This window comes from Electrona antarctica (genome assembly GCF_951216825.1).
Source record: "Electrona antarctica genome assembly, chromosome: 11".
Classification (NCBI taxonomy): Eukaryota; Metazoa; Chordata; class Actinopteri; order Myctophiformes; family Myctophidae; genus Electrona; species Electrona antarctica.
The window spans coordinates 24,482,974-24,496,165 of NC_136792.1; the positions used below are offsets into that span (position 1 = coordinate 24,482,974).

General features: G+C 42.7%; 1 protein-coding gene across 2 annotated transcripts in view; it reads right to left on the reverse strand.

Annotated features, from left to right (window-relative positions):
• The window catches only part of tenm4 (teneurin transmembrane protein 4), a gene marked incomplete at its 5' end in the record, with an annotated part of 244,856 nt that overhangs the window by 154,957 nt on the left and 76,707 nt on the right, over positions 1-13,192 (reverse strand). The gene's annotated exons all lie outside the window — the stretch shown is intronic.

Genomic DNA, 13,192 nt, shown 5'->3' on the forward strand with positions numbered 1-13,192 from the left:
CGGCATTCTGGATCAATTGGAGAGGCTTAAGTGCCCATGCCAGGAGGCCAGTAAGGAAGGAGTTACAATAGTCAAGTTTTGATATGACTGATGTCTGGAATCTGGATTATAAGGAGCTGGGCTGACACCTGGGTGAGGAAGGGTCTAATTCGTCGAATATTATAGACTGTAAACCTACAGGATCGAGTGACAGCTGTAATGTGTGCTTTGCTCTCCATGTCAGACAGACGTGTATCTCGAGTATCAATGACCACCTTACCACAGCAATGCCACAAGTCAGTCAGTATAGAACTGGTTCTCAACGTGGGGTCCGGGGACCACCATGGGGGGTCCAAATGGACCCTTACAGGTCTGGAACTCTGAGAATGAACAAATGGGACCATTTGTACATACTCAGAATAAAATGAAGAGGACCTTACAGTGTATATTGGGGTCCAAGGGGGGGTATACATGGTATCTAATGGGGGTCTGTGGCCTATATCAAACTGGGAAGCCTTGGAATGAAACAATGCTGAGAATCACCATTCTAATTGTGCAACAGAATCTCAGTGTTTTCACCGTAAAACCACCTGGGAGGTGGCAAAATAGCGAGGTGAAGTCAGGGGATACAGAAACAATGCCACGGTTTACTGGTTAAATGCATCTTTCCAAAATGTGCTGAGCGAGTGAGACCAATGAGGAGTGAATGCAATCCTGACCCCCGGGCCAGGGGACAACATCTGTCCAAGTGCTCCAAAACGACACAAGGCCCGGACACCGCCCCCGCGGCACTGCCATTTCCCCCTCGTCCCCATTACCTTGCTAATTCCCCCTGCAAAGCGAGGAAACCACCAGGTCAGCAGGGGAGACAAACAGAGGAGGTTTGAATGTGAACACCATGGAGAAAACCAACGCCAGTCATTGTACAAGGGCGACAAAAGGAATGTCCTCTGGAACAATGGGACTGGGAGTGGAGGACAGTGGGGGGGGAGGGGCTGACCATGACAGATCACCAATAAGGGAAGAGACACCGCAAGCTTAGTAAGGCAAAAGCCACCTTGGAAGTAAACAGTCAGCAGAAATGGCAACATGCAGAGCCATTTTTAGGGGGCGTCCCGAGCCGGTCAGTTCTCCTATAAGCCCCTCAGACTAATCACCATGCAATTCAATCATCGCGTGAAATGATCAGACAGTTGCAATTTTTCCTAACCGCTGCAGAGCCGGGAGTCGAGGATAACGCTATACTGCTAGAAATGTTTCCTAACTAAATGCAATTGCATTTACTCTCTCCTCAACAACATACAGTAAGCAGTTTTGAGTTACATTTACAGCATTTCAGTGTGCCCTCCCTGACAACGTTTCGTGACAGAACTTTTGTATTAGTTGCAGTGAGTTATAGAACTAAATGTTATCGTGACACTGATCACATCAAATCACTAATTAATTACATATTTGCACAAAACTGAAATAAATCAATCCCAAATATCCATACCCTATGGCCGTGGTCCCCCTGTTGCTGAATAGCATAATAATAATACAATAAAATAGCTGATCTACAAGTGTCACAAATCGTCAGTGTCAGAATTTTCATAGCAACAGAAATTACATGGTTATATAGAATTTCTGTTTATTAAAAAGGATTATACAGCCGTGTCTCATTATGAAAAAGGCATATATAATAGTGAACAACATACATATAATTATAAGAAATCATTATTGTCTCATTTCAACTCACAGAATCCACATTACAAAAAGTATAATCATAGTTAACACCAATTCTTCATTTAGACCTTTAGGAAATACAGTATTTAAAACCTAACCTTATAACCCTAACCCTGCCCCAATAATGATTGAAAGTGAATAAAACTAAAATAAAAACAAGAAATGATCACATAGTGATAGTGATAGTGATAGTGATAGTGATAGTGATAGTGATAGTGATAGTGATAGTGATGTCAGGTGAAAGAAGCGCTTTCACCTGATTTGGTGAAGCGCTTTCACCCATATTTGTATTATTATTATTTTAGTACAAAAATTGTGTGTCAGAACCTCGTGGCCATTGTTTGCGTTCGTTTGCGACGTTCTGTTCGTGGTTCAATGACGGTTTTGTTGTGGCTTTGTTGCTGTCCGTCCTTGCAGTTCAGCACATAACATTAGCTGCTGTTGTGTTAGAGAGGCAGCCTTCACTGTTCTTGCCGAATTTGCTGAGCCAATCAGGACTAGTCCCATAGGCTAGAGAGCCTAAATTTGAGTAAGACTTTTGCATGTTCTAGACCCGTGTCCCTAGCTCTCCAGAGCTTCGGTCTGGATTCAGATTGTAAACAAGGCCTGCCTAGCTCCGTGTAGATTCCAAGGTTATGACTACTGCTCATTTTCAAAATAAGAGCTCAAATAAAAAAAATGCTGGCGTGAATTAGATCCTAATTTTTCAATAAATGCTAGCGGCCTAAGTGTTAAGGTAGGTACCCTCACAAAAACATGCAGTAATCCTGGTCTCTAAACTACCTCCCCTGGCCAGCCTGATGGAGGGGAAAGGAACTGGTCGGATTAACGTGTTTCTTCCACGTTTCTACGTCCGGCTGGGGAAATTCCCCCGTCAAGTGAAAAGAAGCAGCTTGGACTCCTCATGCATAGAAGGAAGCATGAGGTCAGTCCGCTGCCCCCCCAGGTTGGCAGAGGAAGTGTAGTGCCCAGGATTACATTAGATAATTGACAAAAAAAAAAATGCAAACATAAAGTACAAAATCAACCAGGTGCTAACAAGAGATAAAAGTAGTAAATACTAGTAAAGTACTGGTGGTGTTTCTAGGATTAGCCATGTATGTATGCCATAAAAGAGACTTTCTAGTTTTACCATCTCTCCTCCATATTTTTGAGTGGTGCAACCACTCCTATACAGAGCTTTGTGTGCATCTGGCTGGCTGTGTCCCTGGGTCTGAGCATGAAAATAGCTAGCGTTTGGTTGGTTTTCATCACCAAGTGTCACTGTTGTGCAGCCTAACACGCACGCACGCACGCACGCACGCACGCACGCACGCACGCACGCACGCACGCACGCACGCACGCACGCACGCACGCACGCACGCACGCACGCACACACACACACACACACACACACACATTAACTGTATATAATACAGTTAATATGTGTGTCCTTCACTGTAATGTACTGTCACACCCGAAATCATCATATTATGAGGATTTCGGGTGTGACAGTACATTACAGTGACAGTACAGTACAGTACAGTAGAGGGACCCCCTGGGGACCCCCACACGGTAACTCTGTCATTTCTCAACCGTTTCGGACGCAGGCGGCTCGCAGGAACCGGACCGGACCGGGCTCGTTCCTGCAGGGTCTGAAAGTCCCGAGACCCCCTGGGGACCCCCACATGGAGTTGCACCACTCAATTCACACAGGTGTGATTGTTTTGTATTCAGTGGGTGTGTGCGTGCGTGTCTCTTCGCTGCGTCCTACGGCAAGGACCCCAAATTAATATATCCCTTATTTAACCGTGGCATAGGACCCCCATCTGGAAATATTTTGTGCCAGGGACCCCCATACATACAATACATTTATCATGCAGGGCACAGGAGTCGCAAAAGATCAGCTGTAATCAGCTATCAGTCTGCTGATTGCTTTTAATCAGCCATGCTTTCATACACACCAATCACATCTCATTCCCTCAACAAGGTGGTCCATTTAAATACGGCTTGCTCCTACACCAGATCTCTGCTTCAATTGCTGCACAGTGCACACTATGCAGTAAACAAAATAACTTAAATAAAGAATCAATCAACCAATCAATCAATCAATCAATCAATCAATCAATCAATCAATCAATGCTGCTGTCTTGCATTTACTCAAATGTTTAAACTGAATGTAGAACTGAAATCCATATGTTAGATTAATTTGTTGGTTAGTTATATTCGGGCTCATCTGTAATAACTGTTCCCTCTATTCATTTCTTTTTTGTATATCAATGTTTTATTTCTTAATTTTGTGTCTTCAAGTTAGGAAGATTTATCTTTCGTCATAGATAATGTAAGGAGACACGCTAGTGAGATTGGAATTAGATCCCTCCTCTCCGACCGGATGCGCTCCGGGCTGTGTTCTGATTGGAAGAACCGACGTAAGAAACGTCATAGGGAACATCTTAAAGAGCAGAGCCATTAATGCCAAGTGTTACTGTGTTCCATTTAATAAATGGTTAAATCACGTGAGTGCTTCTGACCGAAGTCTTGTTAAAATGTCAACATTTTGTTCAATAACAAGCTAATTTTGTTTAAACATTTCTTCAAAATAGCATATCTATAAGCTTGTGACTATGACTAAACTAATAGCCAATGTAAATGGATAAAGTGGTTAAAGTGATACATTTAATTGGGAACTCCCTCATTGACCCTTGGGGGTCCCCGGACCCCACTTTGAAAATCACTGTCCTACGGTGTTGCATTGCCTTTCTGTTACACGGAGTGGGATCATGCAGTGAGCAGCCTCTGAGAATGACCAGCGCTGCAGTTCTGCCATATGAATTTACAGTCTCAGTTTGTCCTTCAACTTGTTTTACCGCTGAAAACCACTTTTCCCACTTTAAACACGGTCATGGTAGCTGAACTCGCTGTTTACCAAGGATACATTTCTCACTGAGAGCAGTTTCCATAAAGGTCTTAACAAGAATCAAAGAATCCAAATTCAATGTCATCTCCCTCTTGAAATGATGCCCTCTGTGGTTCCAGAAACTGGGCTCACACTACAGCAGTGGATTCATTTCAAGGACCCCCATAACTCTGAGAGTTTACAAATGGAACCAAATAGACCCCTAAGGGTCCATTTATTTTAGACCAAGAGAAACCACTACAAGGAGATAAATGTGAAGTGAAAGACTTTTGACATGGCGAGTGGCGACCAACTGAAACAACGGTTGGACAGCTGAGGCTTTTTGATGCCTTGTAAATGAACGCCCTACTTGATCATACTACTACAGTGCCACACAAAAGCATCAAAAGTAGCAGATCCACAAGCTCGAAATGCACGTTTGGCGCATTTTGAGCTTGTAGATCTGCTACTTTTGCTGCTATTGAATTTTAATCTTGAAAAGCATCGGTTATGAACATACCGTATGAGGTTTCCACCCGTCTACATATCACACAACCATTACCACAGCAACTTTAACTGGCTCCATCTGTTTCTGCATGTGATCAGATATGTGATGAGATCACATGAAGTGCAGCATAGTTCAGCCAGGCATCATACACTTAATACAATGCTGTAGTGTGTGATATGCGCCATTATATTAACATCTTGCAGTGTGGGAAGGTTTAAGATAGAGAAGATAATATTATAATACTATCCTTATACTGTATACTACCCAGTTCCAAGAGGTTTCAAGCTAGAAGATAAATAGTTAGAAAACCAAGTGAAAACATGCAGTTCTGCCCCATTAGGGTCCATTTAGTTCCATTTGTGAATACCAAACTGGGGGTCCTTGAAATTAAACAGGTTGAGAACCACTGGGTTAGGATAATAAAACTGTAGTATTCGGCCAGATTTAAAGGGATAGTTCAGATTTTTGCTGTTTGTTTTTAGTTCACGTCATACTACACGTCATACTGGAGGTCTGAAAAAGTTCTAGGAAATTAAACACATAATGGGGGGACTTTTTATTATTTCCACACAACAGCTCTAAGGTATATTAATGACATAGTAAAATGTTGAAAATGAGTGGTATTCCCCTTAAAGCTATATGAAATACTTGCCATTAATATAGTGGTTGCAACTGTATTAATTGATTGCCCAAGTCCCGTGGTGGGAATTCTGCTCTGGTTTTGGTGAAATATTAAGTAGTTCCGGTCATTTTGTGGGGGACACAGGGGGACACGCATTAAAAGTAAATTAATTCACAAAACTAGCGTCATTTTTTATCGTTGACCTATTTCTACCATATAGTGCAACTTTCCTTCATTTTTTACCCCTCTATCATACGGAAATATGTTTTTTGTGTCCATATCACTACGCCCAAAAATTGTTCCCTGTGATGGAGTGGTCAAAGTTGAACGAAATTTGCGCTAATATTATAGAAATAGGTCAGAAATACAAATGAGTAGTTTTGTGGATTAATTTACTTTTAATGCGTGACCCCAGTACCCCCCACAACATGACCGGAACTACTTAATATTCACCAAAACCAGAGCAGAACTCCCACCATGGGACTCAGGCAATCAATTAATACAGTTGCAACCACTATATTAATGGAAAGTATTTCATACAACTTAACTCTTAGACCGAAATGCATTGATAAATTATGATATAATTCACGCCAGCATTTTTCCCTGTTCAGCTCTTATTTTGAAGAGCCAAAAATCTAGACCGGATGTTGTGATCTTATGTTGGGCTGTGTGACAATGCAACATCATTCCATGTTTACCACGGGTGCTGCTTTAACATGATGCAGAAGGATCACATCGTCGGCTCTGGGCCGTGGAATAAACCTTGTTTTGACCAAAAAAAGGAATAGGAGATACAGGCGATTGAAATAAACAGATAGAATTGGTGATTATGGCCACGATGATCTTAATGGTGCGATCCTGTGTTATTGACAGCACCAGCTAGCAACTCGACTCTAACGTGAGTAGCATTATGACTTGATCAATTGAAAGCACTATAAAAGCCCAATTGCCGTAGAGCCACGCCAATGGCATTAAGCGTAGCATTGATTAATTGGCTTTAATTGACGTAGATTAATGGCAATAGCGTGAAGTGGGTTAGGTTAAAAATTGTGAACTATCCCTTTAAGAGTACATGGTTGTTTACTTGCCCACACTCGACCATTAAAGTGAGACTTGTGTGAGAACATCCCATCTGGTCTGAGGAGCTCGGCTGATCAAAGTATAGTTTTGATAAATGGCCATGTCCGTCTCCCAGTGGAACCCGTCCCATTAATCCATTAATTATGGAATATTAGAACTCATGCTCCCCGCCTAGTTGTTCCGCTCAGAAGTCTGCAAATAGTTGGCTTACTTTAAAAATGTGATGTACTGTATCGTCGTTGCCTTAATGCACACTGGGCGAGCACTACTTTGAGTTGACAAACAGGTTTCAGCCCTCAAGATGAATGTGGATGATTTGGGGTTATAAAAGAGGTAAAACAAAATGCTAACATCTCAAATACAAATCAGAAAAAAATAAATCTCCAGCCGCCAGCACGCCCCCTTTCTCCAGCTCTGGAATTGTCTATGAAAGAGGAAGGCAGCATCGCTGAGAGACAGATGGCTTGGTTTGTCATTTCGCAGGGCTCCAGGAGAGAGGTTCCTTTTGATTTGTAGCCCTGCGTTGACTGGAGGATCTGAGACGGAGTCAATGTATGTTGCCGGCAGAAAAATCGCATCAAAGGCACCTGGCGAGGGGTGCAGAGTGTTCCAAACGTCCAAGTAATCACTTCTCTGTGGGCCTCATTCTTTCTTCCAGGGGTCCCTATAGCCTCTAATGATGAAATGAGATATAGAGTCATTGTTCGCCTTACAGATTTACACCGGCGTCTCCTTGGTATCTACGATATGCAGAAGGAGCTGGCCATGGGCCAACAGACGGCCTTCAAGAAAATGTGTGTTGTAGGCCTCCCAACGTTTACCGAGACCTCCGCGCTCAAAAACACAGAACTGGCGACAATAATGAAGACAGTTTGGTGGAATAACAAGGTGCACCTAATGAGGGGCGGTACTGGCACAGACAAGCTGTGTCGGTGATGCCACTGACCTGTCAAGGGTATTACACTTGGTAGCGTTGCCCATTTTCGTCCAGAGCGCATGTTGTGCCCTCGTTTCGCTTATCTCTTGGCAGGAAGCTGGGTCACGCCACGCGCCAATTAGGGAACAGAAGTACTGCAGCAAAAGACTCCTCAGCCAATCTGAGAGGGGCTGTGCCCGTCGCTGTGGGTTGCTCTGCCAAAGCCCCTGTGTCTCAATCCTCTCATCTCCACAGCACTTTCAAGACAAGCTGTGATGAGCTTTTGAGGGTTTTTTTCTTTTTCATTTTTTTATCCTCGCCTTTCAGGTTCAAGCCTAGTGTACTGAATAATGTCTAGAAAAAATCCATGAAAACAGAAAGACAGAAATGCATTGGTGTGAAAAATGCAGCCATCGTCGTCCATCACTGAGTGGGCCGTGCGCATTAGAGAACATATGGCTAATTAATCTCTTTTAGACACATGAATGAATGTGTGTTGAATGCAGGAGCCTTCTGGCGCAGATTATTTCACCCAAATCCCTTCACACCACCTCCATTTCACTGGCAGTCCATGACATGTCCATGACATGTAATGTCATTGCAACGCAACTTCAATTCGCAAACTAATAAAAGTCCACATTTTCAAATTAAATAACAGTTATGCCAAATAGCTCTCACTGGTCGCTGCCAAGCTGGCATCCATCAACCTCCACACATATTGACCTATATAGACTAATGCTGTAACAACTAAAAAATATAAAAGCTGTCGGGGTAACAATTTGGAATGTAGGGCACTGGAATTCCAAATGAAGCCCACATTTGTATTTTCATTTTCTCCAACATGGCAACGATCAAGGTGCCAAACTTTATTTTTGAGGTTTCTTTTTGTAACGACAGCTTCATACATCAGGGTGTGTTCGTCCTGGTATCCTCTGCCGACATAAGCAGCAGCAGTTTTTTTTCTTGACTTAGACTCTAAGTCTTAGAGGAACAACAAAGCACACGCTTAGTCGGAGTAAGAATATGGGTCAGTATCGCCTGGAACAAGCTGTACGGAGCACCAATCAGTTCTCAAGCACAACATCCTGATGACTTGTCACAGAGAGGAAAGTGTATTTATGCAGACAAATTGTCATGCAACCTTCGGCTGCCTTATCTGTGCTTTAGCGATTTTTGTCATTTTTGTTTGTCCTTGGCACTGTAGAATGAGTTAATTCATAATCTACCTGCACTAGATGCGCCCAGACCTCTGTTTATGCTATGGTGTCTCATGTCTGTTGTTGTCCTGTATTGTTTGTATGTTTTAAACCACTACTCTTGCTGTAAACCTAATTGCCCTTCTGGGACATTAATAAAGACCTTGAACCTTGAATAATGTACTTTTTACCTTCCTATAAATGCAGTGGAGTCAAAAGTACAATATCTGTCTTTAAAAAGTAGTGGAGAGGAAAGTTAACTATCCAAAAAGTAAAGTACACTACAGACACTCAAAATATTTACTTACAGTACTCAGGTAAATGTACCTAGTTACCGTCTGCCACTGGAAATACTGTACAAAAAGGCATCCGAGAAAAAAAGTTAAGCCTGCTCGTTTCAGCAGGTTACTGTATAGCCTTTTCTGGGTTTGATGCTCGTGTGGTGAGGTGCTTTTCTGCCAAGGGCCCAACCTCATTGTCCTTGACTGGATACCCAGGGTGAGTGGAAGTGAAACACAGGAGGACACCGATGACCTTAAAACCGTGAACATATAACAAAACGTGCTAATGAGAGGGGAGCTACCGCAGAGAAAATAGTGCCATCTTAAAACCACATCAACCCCCCCCAACCTTCCGGCTCCCACCTGCCCGCCCACCCTCTCGCCAGGATCTTTGCACTTTGAAATGTGCCGTTTTACAAAGCACGGTCGCACTGAGCGGAAGACCACGTGGGCGAAGTCGAAACATCTGTCACATCCGTAATTGGCTTCATTACCCGACTCACCGAGAGTTTCCAATTACAGGCCTCGATAATTAATTGCACTCGAAATTAAATACATTTTCTCATCAGCATTTAATTAAAACACGGCCCCTCGTTCTTGATTGGAAATTCAGATCTTAGGGTGATCCCAAGTTTGAAGTATGTTTACTCGGAGTACATCAGGAGACAGCCTGATTTTCGGAGGTGCAATTACACGTGAGTGATTAAGCAGTGATCGCACTGATGGGCCTCTCTGGCTCTGGGCCAGGTCATAAACAGACTGTATCTACAGCAACGTTCCCCAACCTGTGGGCGGAGGACCACCGGTTGGCAGTGAGGATATTACAAGTGGGCTAGGTTAAGATAGGTTAGGTTAAATAAGTGGCACAACACTTATTCAATATTTGTATTGTAGTATTTGATTGATTGATTGATTGATTGAGTGATTGATTGATTGATTTAAACCTTTATTTATTCGCCAAAAGAGCATTGAGGTTTACCCTCATTTGCAATGCTGTCGAGATTACGCAAAAAAAATAACAATTAAGACATATACAGTACAGATATAAAACAAAATAAGACCATAACAGAAGACTGTAACTGTTTTTAACTTACTAGAAGTAAAAAAAAAAACATGATAACATAACATTAAAATAATTAACATTAAACATAAATGAGTTGTCATTGTGATACCGATGAATAGGAACTTAAAGTATTGTTATTGCTGATTGGTCATTAAAATAGACATGCTCTAAAAATGCACGCAGCCATTTGCTTGCCCTGTTGACTGGTTAGATGGGTAGAGCACGAATACAGTTTTTGTGTGTGGGCCCCGATCCAGAAAAGGTTGGGAACTACTGATCTACAGCCAAAAGCACACTGTCGATGCCAAACTAAACCAAACCGTTGACTCACCCACCCCCCAATCCTTCCTGGCTTGTTTTAATTTAGTTGTACCTGGCACACACTGTAATACCGTGAATATTATACCGCTGCCTGTCAGATGATTCTAATTTCAGTCAATCCGATTCTAACCACGGATAAAATAAGAGCGAAAGGAAAAAGAAAAAATCATCAGATTTGAGTTTGTTTGGCCTTAGGGGAAACATAAATGATTTCCTGATCATTATACACTGCAATGCATATTCTAGATTTTAAAACAAAATGTTTCCACCGACGAAGACCCTTAAGGACAATCTGGCTGCTCTCTCAAGAGTTTAAACCAATAAGCAACATTGCTTCCGCCATTCGTCTGTTTAGGGAAAAAAATGCTATTTCGCTCTCTGTGTGAGATTAAATTGAACGGTGCGGCCATTTATATGTTAAACAGGTATACACGGCCAATCAAATGTACTGCATATTGCATGGTGGGATATATGAAAGAAGGCTGTGCAGCATCTCCAGAATTAGATTTTGTAACAACGGACAAAGGAAGGCACTATTATGTGCAACACTCCTGAGAGTAAAGAAGACACACTGAGTCTTATAACGGCATGGCTTCCCTGTGCATTTGAAAAGGCATCCTGACAGCGAGCTAAATTAACTGGCTACCTGGCTTGAATCCCTTACATACTGTATAATAGTCATATTAGATATTACATACAGTATACAGCCTAAACATTGTTTCAGTCCTTATTGTAGGAGGAGAAGCTATGCATAGCATGTACATTGCCTACACATCACCAATGATATGCTAACTTGCCATTGTGAGCTTTGTGGGCTAACGTTAATAACGTGACCTTGGAGGAACATAGTCTTGTGGTTCGCTGTATGCACGTAGCAGTACTATAAGTAGAGTTGTGATTGGTCTGGTTTTGTGAGAACAGAGATACAGCAAAAGGTAGATAGAGACGGGTATGGGTGCGGAGCAGTTAGTGGCTAGGTGTAACAGGTGTACAGAGCACAATGTGTATACTGTCTATCTGAGGTTGTGTATGAATGAGGGAGTTAAATAAAGACTCAGAACCTGTTAAACCTTTCATCTAATTATTAATTACTAATTTCAGAATGATTTACTTACTTTAACAGACCATATCGAGGAATACATATCATTGTCTATTCACACTTTGCCAATAATAGAAAATAAAATGTTTTCCCCCACTAATGGCTTTAATTTTAGACTTATTGTTTGTTCACAGTTTGTTCAAAGTTATAAAAAATATACAGAACTCACATTGAGTCAACTTCACTGCACCGTTAACAAGTCATGAACCTTTGAATTTCTTTGCTATATTAATCTTTCTCCATGGCCTATTTTTGGCTAGACCTTTCAACCAATCCCTGCTTTAAAGTGCATCAAACACAAATACCTTAAAAGACACAATCACTCACTCCAAAATTGTGTTTTTTGTTTGGTTAATGAATGAAGCTTACCCATGAAAATCCTGATTTTTTTCTTGTGCTCTGCATATCTCCGTAACATAAATCTGAGAATGTGCAGAGACAATTGTGCAGTCTGGGAAGGGAATGAGGCATTACCCCAAGTGAAGGAGTTCAAGTATCTCGGGGTCTTGTTCACGAGTGAGGGGAGGACGGAGAAGGAGATCAGCCGGAGAATCGGAGCGGCAGGGGCGGTATTGCAGTCGCTGTACCGCACTGTTGTGACGAAAAGAGAGTTGAGCCAGAAGGGAAAGCTCTCTGTCTACCGAGCAATCTTCGTTCCTACTCTCACCTATGGTCATGAAGTGTGGGTCATGACCGAAAGAATAAGGTCGCGAATACAAGCGGCTGAAGTGAGTTTTCTTCGACGGGTGGCTGGCCTTACCCTTAGAGATAGGGTGAGAAGTTCAGTCAGACTCTACTCCGAGAGAGACTCGGAGTAGAGTCGCTGCTTCTTCACCTGGAAAGGAGCCAGCTTAGGTGGTTCGGGCATCTGGTTAGGATACCTCTCGGGCGTCTCCCTAGGGAGGTCCTCGAGGCACATCCCACTGGGAGGAGACCCCGGGGCAGACTAAGGCGCAGTTGGAGGAAACACATCGACTCACTGGCCTTGGAACGTCTCAGGATCCCCCAGGAGGAAGTCACTAATGTTGCTCTGGAGAGGGAAGTCTGGAACACTCTGGTGGAGCTGTTGCCCCCACGACCTGACTACGGATAAGCCGCTGAAGATGGATGGATGGATGGATGGATGGATGGATGGATGGATGGATGGATGGATGGATGGATGGATGGATGGATGGATTAATCTGAGAATCCAATCCGCAAATAATGGGAAAACAGCAACCTCTGTTGTAGTCTGTCTTGAGAGACTACCATAACATTAATGTAGAGTGCTACAGCTTAAATCTGACCTCCAGACTAGCACTCCCTGAAAACAAGTTTGATGCAGGCCACCCAAGTCAGATGAGGTGCTACGGCACACACAAAACTCCAATCAGCCTCACAAAATGCAGCATTAGCCTGCGAGAAAGTATGCTGTAACATTGAGTGAAACAAAACAAGCGCTCCCCCGTAACCTAATATCGCCAATGAATATCTTGTTGTTTTTGGCGTAGTACGTTTGGTGTGCATACCCTTGGATTACCCCAAATCTGG